The sequence below is a fragment of the Taeniopygia guttata genome, chromosome 20 (genome assembly GCF_048771995.1).
Source record: "Taeniopygia guttata chromosome 20, bTaeGut7.mat, whole genome shotgun sequence".
NCBI lineage: Eukaryota > Metazoa > Chordata > Aves > Passeriformes > Estrildidae > Taeniopygia > Taeniopygia guttata.
Window position 1 is genome coordinate 46,493 of NC_133045.1, and position 13,365 is coordinate 59,857.

Sequence of the window (13,365 nt, forward strand, 5' to 3'; positions counted from 1 at the left end):
CCACAAGTGCGGTTTACGTCAGCGGTGCACCTAGGAGCCGCTTCTTCGCCTCCGGCAGCCGGGGCAAGCGGTTGGCTTCTGAGAGGCGAAGAACGAAACCGGCTTGTGTGCGCAGCCTTGGCACTGCTTCAGGACAGTGGCTGCAGCTGCCTGCGCTTTCAATTCACCTCTGGGATGCTTCTGGCAGGTGCTCCAGGACGACTTTCCTGCGTTTTGACTTGGTCCTGATGCAGACGAATCTGGAGAATTCTTGTTCCTACCCTGAGCTTCCGAGTTGCAGGGATCTCGATGGCCGCTGCAGAAAAGAAGAGCTGTGCTGAATTGCTCGGGAAGCAAGGACATAGACAGCGCCTTGTGTTTGGGAGTTAGCAGCTGCTGGTTTTTTGCAATTGCCTTCACTGTGCACTGAATGCCAGGGTGAGCTGTGCACTCTTCTACAACGAGCAGGGCAGCAGAAAACAGAGAGCACGGACGTCTGACAGCAGTTTGAAGCTTGCCTAGGAAAGAGCAGTGGTTTTGGAGTGTTTAGCAAATATATGTTTCTGGGCAAGGGCCGGATGCGTGTACTGTGCTGGCAAGCTTTCTCCCTGCGAGACACGCTGGAAAAGCTTTTCGCTATGATGCAGACCGCTAGAGACGCAGATTCCGGCTCTCCGCAGCTGTCCGCAGGGAAGCGGCGGTTGCCGGCGTCTTTCTGCCGAAGCCGCGCTTTGCAGCCTACAAGTGCGGTTCACGTCAGCGGTGCACCTAGGAGCCACTTCTTCGCCTCCGGCAGCCGGGGAGAGCGGTTGGCTTCTGAGAGGCGAAGAACGAAACCGGCTCGTGTGCGCAGCCTTGGCACTGCTAGAGGACGGTGGCTGCAGCTGCCAGCCTTTTCAGTTCACCTCTGGCATGCTTCTGCCAGGTGCTCCAGGAAGACATTCCTGCGTTTTGACTTGGTCCTTTACAGACGAATCTGGACAATTCTGTTCGTACCCTGAGCTTCCGAGTTGCAGAGAACTCGAGGGCAGCTGCAGAATAGAATAACTTCGCTGAGCTGCTTTTGAAGCAAGGACATCGACAGCGCCTTGCGTTTGGGAGTGATCAGCAGCTGGTTTTTTGCAATTGACTTCGCTGTGCACTGAATGCCAGGGTGAGCTGTGCACTCTTCTACAACGAGCAGGGCAGCAGAAAACAGAGAGCACGGACGTCTGACAGCAGTTTGAAGCTTGCCTAGGAAAGAGCAGTGGTTTTGGAGTGTTCAGCAAATCCATGTTTCTGGGCAAGGGCGGCATGCGTGCACTGTGCTGGCAAGCTTCCTCCCTGGGAGACAAGCTGGAAAAGCTTTTCGCTATGATGCAGTCCGCTAGAGACGCAGACTTCGGCTCTCCAAAGCTGTCCGCAGGGAAGCGGCGGTTGCCGGCGTCTTTCTGCCGAAGCCGCGCTTTGCAGCCTACAAGTGCGGTTCACGTCAGCGGTGCACCTAGGAGCCGCTTCTTCGCCTCCGGCCGCCGGGGAGAGCGGTTGGCTTCTGAGAGGCGAAGAACGAAACCGGCTTGTGTGCGCAGCCTTGGCACTGCTAGAGGACGGTGGCTGCAGCTGCCAGCCTTTTCAGTTCACCTCTGGCATGCTTCTGCCAGGTGCTCCAGGACGACTTTCCTGCGTTTTGACTTGGTCCTTTACAGACGAATCTGGAGAATTCTGTTCGTACCCTGAGCTTCCGAGTTGCAGAGAACTCGAGGGCAGCTGCAGAAAAGAATAACTTCGCTGAGCTGCGTGGGAACCAAGGATATAGCGCCTTGTCTTAGCGAGTGAGCAGCAGCTGGTTTTTTGCAATTGCCTTCACTGTGCACTGAATGCCAGGGTGAGCTGTGCACTCTTCTACAACGAGCAGGGGAGCAGAAAACAGAGAGCACGGACGTCTGACAGCAGTTTGAAGCTTGCCTAGGAAAGAGCAGTGGTTTTGGAGTGTTCAGCAAATATATGTTTCTGGGCAAGGGCGGGATGCGTGCACTGTGCTGGCAAGCTTTCTCCCTGCGAGACACGCTGGAAAAGCTTTTCGCTATGATGCAGTCCGTAAGAGACGCAGACTCCGGCTCTCCGCAGCTGTCCGCAGGGAAGCGGCGGTTGCCGGCGTCTTTCTGCCGAAGCCGCGCTTTGCAGCCTACAAGTGCGGTTCACGTCAGCGGTGCACCTAGGAGCCACTTCTTTGCCTCCGGCAGCCGGGGAGAGCGGTTGGCTTCTGAGAGGCGAAGAACGAAACCGGCTTGTGTGCGCAGTTTTGTCACCACTAGAGGACGGTGGCAGCATGTGCCTGCACTTTCAATTCACCGCTGGCATGCTCCTGGCAGGTGCTCCAGGGCGACTTTCCTGCGTTTTGACTTGGTCCTGATGCAGACGAATCTGGAGAATTCTTGTTCGTGCCCTGAGCTTCCAAGATGCAGAGAAGTAGGGCTGCGTTGAGTTGCTCGGGAAGCAAGGACATAGACAGCGCCTTGTGTTTGGGAGTGAGCAGCTGCTGTTTTCTTGCAATTGACTTCGCTGTGCACTGAATGCCAGGGTGAGCTGTGCACTCTTCTACAACGAGCAGGGCAGCAGAAAACAGAGAGCACGGACGTCTGGCAGCAGTTTGAAGCTTGCCTAGGAAAGAGCAGTGGTTTTGGAGTGTTCAGCAAATCCATGTTTCTGGGCAAGGGCGGGATGCGTGCACTGTGCTGGCAAGCTTTCTCCCTGCGAGACACGCTGGAAAAGCTTTTCGCCATGATGCAGTCCGCTAGAGACGCAGACTTCGGCTCTTCACAGTTGTCCGCAGGGAAGCGGCGGTTGCCGGAGTCTTTCTGCCGAAGCCGCGCTTTGCAGCCTACAAGTGCGGTTCACGTCAGCGGTGCACCTAGTAGCCGCTTCTTCGCCGCCGGCATCCGAAGAGAGCGGTTGGCTTCTGAGAGGCGAAGAACGAAGCCGGCTTGTGTGCGCAGCCTTGGCACTGCTAGAGGACGGTGGCTGCAGCTGCCAGCATTTTCAGTTCACCTCTGGCATGCTTCTGCCAGGTGCTCCAGGACGACTTTCCTGCGTTTTGACTTGGTCCTTTACAGACGAATCTGGAGAATTCTGTTCGTACCCTGAGCTTCCGAGTTGCAGAGAACTCGAGGGCAGCTGCAGAAAAGAATAACTTCGCTGAGCTGCGTGGGAAGCAAGGATATAGCGCCTTGTCTTAGCGAGTGAGCAGCAGCTGGTTTTTTGCAATTGCCTTCACTGTGCACTGAATGCCAGGGTGAGCTGTGCACTCTTCTACAACGAGCAGGGGAGCAGAAAACAGAGAGCACGGACGTCTGACAGCAGTTTGAAGCTTGCCTAGGAAAGAGCAGTGGTTTTGGAGTGTTCAGCAAATCCATGTTTCTGGGCAAGGGCGGGATGCGTGCACTGTGCTGGCAAGCTTTCTCCCTGCGAGACACGCTGGAAAAGCTTTTCGCTATGATGCAGTCCGTAAGAGACGCAGACTCCGGCTCTCCGCAGCTGTCCGCAGGGAAGCGCCGGTTGCCGGCGTCTTTCTGCCGAAGCCGCGCTTTGCAGCCTACAAGTGCGGTTCACGTCAGCGGTGCACCTAGGAGCCACTTCTTTGCCTCCGGCAGCCGGGGAGAGCGGTTGGCTTCTGAGAGGCGAAGAACGAAACCGGCTTGTGTGCGCAGTTTTGTCACCACTAGAGGACGGTGGCAGCATGTGCCTGCACTTTCAATTCACCGCTGGCATGCTCCTGGCAGGTGCTCCAGGGCGTCTTTCCTGCGTTTTGACTTGGTCCTGATGCAGACGAATCTGGAGAATTCTTGTTCGTGCCCTGAGCTTCCAAGATGCAGAGAAGTAGGGCTGCGTTGAGTTGCTCGGGAAGCAAGGACATAGACAGCGCCTTGTGTTTGGGAGTGAGCAGCTGCTGTTTTCTTGCAATTGACTTCGCTGTGCACTGAATGCCAGGGTGAGCTGTGCACTCTTCTACAACGAGCAGGGCAGCAGAAAACAGAGAGCACGGACGTCTGGCAGCAGTTTGAAGCTTGCCTAGGAAAGAGCAGTGGTTTTGGAGTGTTCAGCAAATCCATGTTTCTGGGCAAGGGCGGGATGCGTGCACTGTGCTGGCAAGCTTTCTCCCTGCGAGACACGCTGGAAAAGCTTTTCGCCCTGATGCAGTCCGCTAGAGACGCAGACTCCGGCTCTTCACAGTTGTCCGCAGGGAAGCGGCGGTTGCCGGAGTCTTTCTGCCGAAGCCGCGCTTTGCAGCCTACAAGTGCGGTTCACGTCAGCGGTGCACCTAGTAGCCGCTTCTTCGCCGCCGGCATCCGAAGAGAGCGGTTGGCTTCTGAGAGGCGAAGAACGAAGCCGGCTTGTGTGCGCAGCCTTGGCACTGCTAGAGGACGGTGGCTGCAGCTGCCAGCATTTTCAGTTCACCTCTGGCATGCTTCTGCCAGGTGCTCCAGGACGACATTCCTGCGTTTTGACTTGGTCCTTTACAGACGAATCTGGAGAATTCTGTTCGTACCCTGAGCTTCCGAGTTGCAGAGAACTCGAGGGCAGCTGCAGAAAAGAATAACTTCGCTGAGCTGCGTGGGAAGCAAGGACATAGCGCCTTGTCTTAGCGAGTGAGCAGCAGCTGGTTTTTTGCAATTGCCTTCACTGTGCACTGAATGCCAGGGTGAGCTGTGCACTCTTCTACAACGAGCAGGGCAGCAGAAAACAGAGAGCACGGACGTCTTACAGCAGTTTGAAGCTTGCCTAGGAAAGAGTAGTTTTTTTGGAGTGTTCAACAAATCTATATTTCTGGGCAAGGGCGGCACGCGTGCACTGTGCTGGCAAGCTTTCTCCCTGCGAGACACGCTGGAAAAGCTTTTCGCTATGATGCAGACCGCTAGAGACGCAGATTGCGGCTCTCCGCAGCTGTCCGCAGGGAAGCGGCGGTTGCCGGCGTCTTTCTGCCGAAGCCGCGCTTTGCAGCCTACAAGTGCGGTTCACGTCAGCGGTGCACCTAGGAGCCACTTCTTCGCCTCCGGCAGCCGGGGAGAGCGGTTGGCTTCTGAGAGGCGAAGAACGAAACCGGCTTGTGTGCGCAGCCTTGGCACTGCTAGAGGACGATGGCTGCAGCTGCCAGCCTTTTCAGTTCACCTCTGGCATGCTTCTGCCAGGTGCTCCAGGAAGACATTCCTGCGTTTTGACTTGGTCCTTTACAGACGAATCTGGAGAATTCTGTTCGTACCCTGAGCTTCCGAGTTGCAGAGATCTCGAGGGCAGCTGCAAAAAAGAATAACTTCGCTGAGCTGCTTTTGAAGCAAGGACATAGACAACGCCTTGCGTTTGGGAGTGAGCAGCAGCTGGTTTTTTGCAATTGACTTCGCTGTGCTCTGAATGCCAGGGTGAGCTGTGCACTCTTCTACAACGAGCAGGGCAGCAGAAAACAGAGAGCACGGACGTCTGGCAGCAGTTTGAAGCTTGCCTAGGAAAAAGCAGTGGTTTTGGAGTGTTCAGCAAATCCGTGCTTCTGGGCAAGGGCGGCTTGCGTGCACTGTGCTGGCAAGCTTTCTCCCTGCGAGACACGCTGGAAAAGCTTTTCGCCATGATGCAGTCCGCTAGAGACGCAGACTCCGGCTCTCCGCAGCTGTCCGCAGGGAAGCGCCGGTTGCCGGAGTCTTTCTGCCGAAGCCGCGCTTTGCAGCCTACAAGTGCGGTTCACATCAGCGGTGCACCTAGTAGCCGCTTCTTCGCCTCCGGCAGCCGGGGAGAGCGGTTGGCTTCTGAGAGGCGAAGAACGAAACCGGCTTGTGTGCGCAGCCTTGGCACTGCTAGAGGACGGTGGCTGCAGCTGCCAGCCCTTTCAGTTCACCTCTGGGATGCTTCTCGCAGGTGCTCCAGGACGACTTTTCTGCGTTTTGACTTGGTCCTGATGCAGACAATTCTGTAGAATTCTTGTCCGTGCCCTGAGCTTCCGAGAGGCAGAGAAGAAGGGCTCCGCTGAGTTGCTCGGGAAGCAAGGACATAGACAGCGCCTTGCGTTTGGGAGTGAGCAGATGCTGGTTTTTTGCAATTGCCTTCACTGTTCACTGAATGCCAGGGTGAGCTGTGCACTCTTCTACAACGAGCAGGGCAGCAGAAAACAGAGAGCACGGACGTCTGACAGCAGTTTGAAGCTTGCCTAGGAAAGAGTAGTTTTTTTGGAGTGTTCAGCAAATCTATGTTTCTGGGCAAGGGCGGCTTGCGTGCACTGTGCTGGCAAGCTTTCTCCCTGCGAGACACGCTGGAAAAGCTTTTCGCCATGATGCAGTCCGCTAGAGACGCAGATTCCGGCTCTCCGCAGCTGTCCGCAGGGAAGCGCAGGTTGCCGGAGTCTTTCTGCCGAAGCCGCGCTTTGCAGCCTACAAGTGCGGTTCACGTCAGCGGTGCACCTAGGAGCCGCTTCTTCGCCTCCGGCCGCCGGGGAGAGCGGTTGGCTTCTGAGAGGCGAAGAACGAAACCGGCTTGTGTGCGCAGCCTTGGCACTGCTAGAGGACGGTGGCTGCAGCTGCCAGCCTTTTCAATTCACCGCTGGCATGCTTCTGCCAGGTGCTCCAGGAAGACATTCCTGCGTTTTGACTTGGTCCTTATAGACGAATCTGGACAATTCTGTTCGTACCCTGAGCTTCCGAGTTGCAGAGAACTCGAGGGCAGCTGCAGAAAAGAATAACTTCGCTGAGCTGCGTGGGAAGCAAGGACATAGCGCCTTGTCTTAGCGAGTGAGCAGCAGCTGGTTTTTTGCAATTGCCTTCACTGTGCACTGAATGCCAGGGTGAGCTGTGCACTCTTCTACAACGAGCAGGGCAGCAGAAAACAGAGAGCACGGACGTCTGACAGCAGTTTGAAGCTTGCCTAGGAAAGAGCAGTGGTTTTGGAGTGTTCAGCAAATATATGTTTCTGGGCAAGGGCGGCACGCGTGCACTGCGCTGGCAAGCTTCCTCCCTGGGAGACAAGCTGGAAAAGCTTTTCGCCATGATGCAGTCCGCCAGAGACGCAGACTTCGACTCTCCGCAGCTGTCCGCAGGAAAGCGCCGGTTTCCGGAGTCTTTCTGCCGAAGCCGCGCTTTGCAGCCCACAAGTGCGGTTCACGTCAGCGGTGCACCTAGGAGCCGCTTCTTCGCCTCCGGCAGCCGGGGCAAGCGGTTGGCTTCTGAGAGGCGAAGAACGAAACCGGCTTGTGTGCGCAGCCTTGGCACTGCTTCAGGACAGTGGCTGCATCTGCCTGCGCTTTCAATTCACCTCTGGGATGCTTCTGGCAGGTGCTCCAGGACGACTTTCCTGCGTTTTGACTTGGTCCTGATGCAGACGAATCTGGAGAATTCTTGTTCCTACCCTGAGCTTCCGAGTTGCAGGGATCTCGATGGCCGCTGCAGAAAAGAAGAGCTGTGCTGAATTGCTCGGGAAGCAAGGACATAGACAGCGCCTTGTGTTTGGGAGTTAGCAGCTGCTGGTTTTTTGCAATTGCCTTCACTGTGCACTGAATGCCAGGGTGAGCTGTGCACTCTTCTACAACGAGCAGGGCAGCAGAAAACAGAGAGCACGGACGTCTGACAGCAGTTTGAAGCTTGCCTAGGAAAGAGCAGTGGTTTTGGAGTGTTTAGCAAATATATGTTTCTGGGCAAGGGCCGGATGCGTGTACTGTGCTGGCAAGCTTTCTCCCTGCGAGACACGCTGGAAAAGCTTTTCGCTATGATGCAGACCGCTAGAGACGCAGATTCCGGCTCTCCGCAGCTGTCCGCAGGGAAGCGGCGGTTGCCGGCGTCTTTCTGCCGAAGCCGCGCTTTGCAGCCTACAAGTGCGGTTCACGTCAGCGGTGCACCTAGGAGCCACTTCTTTGCCTCCGGCAGCCGGGGAGAGCGGTTGGCTTCTGAGAGGCGAAGAACGAAACCGGCTTGTGTGCGCAGTTTTGTCACCACTAGAGGACGGTGGCAGCATGTGCCTGCACTTTCAATTCACCGCTGGCATGCTCCTGGCAGGTGCTCCAGGGCGTCTTTCCTGCGTTTTGACTTGGTCCTGATGCAGACGAATCTGGAGAATTCTTGTTCGTGCCCTGAGCTTCCAAGATGCAGAGAAGTAGGGCTGCGTTGAGTTGCTCGGGAAGCAAGGACATAGACAGCGCCTTGTGTTTGGGAGTGAGCAGCTGCTGTTTTCTTGCAATTGACTTCGCTGTGCACTGAATGCCAGGGTGAGCTGTGCACTCTTCTACAACGAGCAGGGCAGCAGAAAACAGAGAGCACGGACGTCTGGCAGCAGTTTGAAGCTTGCCTAGGAAAGAGCAGTGGTTTTGGAGTGTTCAGCAAATCCATGTTTCTGGGCAAGGGCGGGATGCGTGCACTGTGCTGGCAAGCTTTCTCCCTGCGAGACACGCTGGAAAAGCTTTTCGCCCTGATGCAGTCCGCTAGAGACGCAGACTCCGGCTCTTCACAGTTGTCCGCAGGGAAGCGGCGGTTGCCGGAGTCTTTCTGCCGAAGCCGCGCTTTGCAGCCTACAAGTGCGGTTCACGTCAGCGGTGCACCTAGTAGCCGCTTCTTCGCCGCCGGCATCCGAAGAGAGCGGTTGGCTTCTGAGAGGCGAAGAACGAAGCCGGCTTGTGTGCGCAGCCTTGGCACTGCTAGAGGACGGTGGCTGCAGCTGCCAGCATTTTCAGTTCACCTCTGGCATGCTTCTGCCAGGTGCTCCAGGACGACATTCCTGCGTTTTGACTTGGTCCTTTACAGACGAATCTGGAGAATTCTGTTCGTACCCTGAGCTTCCGAGTTGCAGAGAACTCGAGGGCAGCTGCAGAAAAGAATAACTTCGCTGAGCTGCGTGGGAAGCAAGGACATAGCGCCTTGTCTTAGCGAGTGAGCAGCAGCTGGTTTTTTGCAATTGCCTTCACTGTGCACTGAATGCCAGGGTGAGCTGTGCACTCTTCTACAACGAGCAGGGCAGCAGAAAACAGAGAGCACGGACGTCTTACAGCAGTTTGAAGCTTGCCTAGGAAAGAGTAGTTTTTTTGGAGTGTTCAACAAATCTATATTTCTGGGCAAGGGCGGCACGCGTGCACTGTGCTGGCAAGCTTTCTCCCTGCGAGACACGCTGGAAAAGCTTTTCGCTATGATGCAGACCGCTAGAGACGCAGATTGCGGCTCTCCGCAGCTGTCCGCAGGGAAGCGGCGGTTGCCGGCGTCTTTCTGCCGAAGCCGCGCTTTGCAGCCTACAAGTGCGGTTCACGTCAGCGGTGCACCTAGGAGCCACTTCTTCGCCTCCGGCAGCCGGGGAGAGCGGTTGGCTTCTGAGAGGCGAAGAACGAAACCGGCTTGTGTGCGCAGCCTTGGCACTGCTAGAGGACGATGGCTGCAGCTGCCAGCCTTTTCAGTTCACCTCTGGCATGCTTCTGCCAGGTGCTCCAGGAAGACATTCCTGCGTTTTGACTTGGTCCTTTACAGACGAATCTGGAGAATTCTGTTCGTACCCTGAGCTTCCGAGTTGCAGAGATCTCGAGGGCAGCTGCAAAAAAGAATAACTTCGCTGAGCTGCTTTTGAAGCAAGGACATAGACAACGCCTTGCGTTTGGGAGTGAGCAGCAGCTGGTTTTTTGCAATTGACTTCGCTGTGCTCTGAATGCCAGGGTGAGCTGTGCACTCTTCTACAACGAGCAGGGCAGCAGAAAACAGAGAGCACGGACGTCTGGCAGCAGTTTGAAGCTTGCCTAGGAAAAAGCAGTGGTTTTGGAGTGTTCAGCAAATCCGTGCTTCTGGGCAAGGGCGGCTTGCGTGCACTGTGCTGGCAAGCTTTCTCCCTGCGAGACACGCTGGAAAAGCTTTTCGCCATGATGCAGTCCGCTAGAGACGCAGACTCCGGCTCTCCGCAGCTGTCCGCAGGGAAGCGCCGGTTGCCGGAGTCTTTCTGCCGAAGCCGCGCTTTGCAGCCTACAAGTGCGGTTCACATCAGCGGTGCACCTAGTAGCCGCTTCTTCGCCTCCGGCAGCCGGGGAGAGCGGTTGGCTTCTGAGAGGCGAAGAACGAAACCGGCTTGTGTGCGCAGCCTTGGCACTGCTAGAGGACGGTGGCTGCAGCTGCCAGCCCTTTCAGTTCACCTCTGGGATGCTTCTCGCAGGTGCTCCAGGACGACTTTTCTGCGTTTTGACTTGGTCCTGATGCAGACAATTCTGTAGAATTCTTGTCCGTGCCCTGAGCTTCCGAGAGGCAGAGAAGAAGGGCTCCGCTGAGTTGCTCGGGAAGCAAGGACATAGACAGCGCCTTGCGTTTGGGAGTGAGCAGATGCTGGTTTTTTGCAATTGCCTTCACTGTTCACTGAATGCCAGGGTGAGCTGTGCACTCTTCTACAACGAGCAGGGCAGCAGAAAACAGAGAGCACGGACGTCTGACAGCAGTTTGAAGCTTGCCTAGGAAAGAGTAGTTTTTTTGGAGTGTTCAGCAAATCTATGTTTCTGGGCAAGGGCGGCTTGCGTGCACTGTGCTGGCAAGCTTTCTCCCTGCGAGACACGCTGGAAAAGCTTTTCGCCATGATGCAGTCCGCTAGAGACGCAGATTCCGGCTCTCCGCAGCTGTCCGCAGGGAAGCGCAGGTTGCCGGAGTCTTTCTGCCGAAGCCGCGCTTTGCAGCCTACAAGTGCGGTTCACGTCAGCGGTGCACCTAGGAGCCGCTTCTTCGCCTCCGGCCGCCGGGGAGAGCGGTTGGCTTCTGAGAGGCGAAGAACGAAACCGGCTTGTGTGCGCAGCCTTGGCACTGCTAGAGGACGGTGGCTGCAGCTGCCAGCCTTTTCAATTCACCGCTGGCATGCTTCTGCCAGGTGCTCCAGGAAGACATTCCTGCGTTTTGACTTGGTCCTTATAGACGAATCTGGACAATTCTGTTCGTACCCTGAGCTTCCGAGTTGCAGAGAACTCGAGGGCAGCTGCAGAAAAGAATAACTTCGCTGAGCTGCGTGGGAAGCAAGGACATAGCGCCTTGTCTTAGCGAGTGAGCAGCAGCTGGTTTTTTGCAATTGCCTTCACTGTGCACTGAATGCCAGGGTGAGCTGTGCACTCTTCTACAACGAGCAGGGCAGCAGAAAACAGAGAGCACGGACGTCTGACAGCAGTTTGAAGCTTGCCTAGGAAAGAGCAGTGGTTTTGGAGTGTTCAGCAAATATATGTTTCTGGGCAAGGGCGGCACGCGTGCACTGCGCTGGCAAGCTTCCTCCCTGGGAGACAAGCTGGAAAAGCTTTTCGCCATGATGCAGTCCGCCAGAGACGCAGACTTCGACTCTCCGCAGCTGTCCGCAGGAAAGCGCCGGTTTCCGGAGTCTTTCTGCCGAAGCCGCGCTTTGCAGCCCACAAGTGCGGTTCACGTCAGCGGTGCACCTAGGAGCCGCTTCTTCGCCTCCGGCAGCCGGGGCAAGCGGTTGGCTTCTGAGAGGCGAAGAACGAAACCGGCTTGTGTGCGCAGCCTTGGCACTGCTTCAGGACAGTGGCTGCATCTGCCTGCGCTTTCAATTCACCTCTGGGATGCTTCTGGCAGGTGCTCCAGGACGACTTTCCTGCGTTTTGACTTGGTCCTGATGCAGACGAATCTGGAGAATTCTTGTTCCTACCCTGAGCTTCCGAGTTGCAGGGATCTCGATGGCCGCTGCAGAAAAGAAGAGCTGTGCTGAATTGCTCGGGAAGCAAGGACATAGACAGCGCCTTGTGTTTGGGAGTTAGCAGCTGCTGGTTTTTTGCAATTGCCTTCACTGTGCACTGAATGCCAGGGTGAGCTGTGCACTCTTCTACAACGAGCAGGGCAGCAGAAAACAGAGAGCACGGACGTCTGACAGCAGTTTGAAGCTTGCCTAGGAAAGAGCAGTGGTTTTGGAGTGTTTAGCAAATATATGTTTCTGGGCAAGGGCCGGATGCGTGTACTGTGCTGGCAAGCTTTCTCCCTGCGAGACACGCTGGAAAAGCTTTTCGCTATGATGCAGACCGCTAGAGACGCAGATTCCGGCTCTCCGCAGCTGTCCGCAGGGAAGCGGCGGTTGCCGGCGTCTTTCTGCCGAAGCCGCGCTTTGCAGCCTACAAGTGCGGTTCACGTCAGCGGTGCACCTAGGAGCCACTTCTTCGCCTCCGGCAGCCGGGGAGAGCGGTTGGCTTCTGAGAGGCGAAGAACGAAACCGGCTCGTGTGCGCAGCCTTGGCACTGCTAGAGGACGGTGGCTGCAGCTGCCAGCCTTTTCAGTTCACCTCTGGCATGCTTCTGCCAGGTGCTCCAGGAAGACATTCCTGCGTTTTGACTTGGTCCTTTACAGACGAATCTGGACAATTCTGTTCGTACCCTGAGCTTCCGAGTTGCAGAGAACTCGAGGGCAGCTGCAGAATAGAATAACTTCGCTGAGCTGCTTTTGAAGCAAGGACATCGACAGCGCCTTGCGTTTGGGAGTGAGCAGCAGCTGGTTTTTTGCAATTGACTTCGCTGTGCACTGAATGCCAGGGTGAGCTGTGCACTCTTCTACAACGAGCAGGGCAGCAGAAAACAGAGAGCACGGACGTCTGACAGCAGTTTGAAGCTTGCCTAGGAAAAAGCAGTGGTTTTGGAGTGTTCAGCAAATCCGTGCTTCTGGGCAAGGGCGGCTTGCGTGCACTGTGCTGGCAAGCTTTCTCCCTGCGAGACACGCTGGAAAAGCTTTTCGCCATGATGCAGTCCGCTAGAGACGCAGACTCCGGCTCTCCGCAGCTGTCCGCAGGGAAGCGCCGGTTGCCGGAGTCTTTCTGCCGAAGCCGCGCTTTGCAGCCTACAAGTGCGGTTCACATCAGCGGTGCACCTAGTAGCCGCTTCTTCGCCTCCGGCAGCCGGGGAGAGCGGTTGGCTTCTGAGAGGCGAAGAACGAAACCGGCTTGTGTGCGCAGCCTTGGCACTGCTAGAGGACGGTGGCTGCAGCTGCCAGCCCTTTCAGTTCACCTCTGGGATGCTTCTCGCAGGTGCTCCAGGACGACTTTTCTGCGTTTTGACTTGGTCCTGATGCAGACAATTCTGTAGAATTCTTGTCCGTGCCCTGAGCTTCCGAGAGGCAGAGAAGAAGGGCTCCGCTGAGTTGCTCGGGAAGCAAGGACATAGACAGCGCCTTGCGTTTGGGAGTGAGCAGATGCTGGTTTTTTGCAATTGCCTTCACTGTTCACTGAATGCCAGGGTGAGCTGTGCACTCTTCTACAACGAGCAGGGCAGCAGAAAACAGAGAGCACGGACGTCTGACAGCAGTTTGAAGCTTGCCTAGGAAAGAGTAGTTTTTTTGGAGTGTTCAGCAAATCTATATTTCTGGGCAAGGGCGGCTTGCGTGCACTGTGCTGGCAAGCTTTCTCCCTGCGAGACACGCTGGAAAAGCTTTTCGCCATGATGCAGTCCGC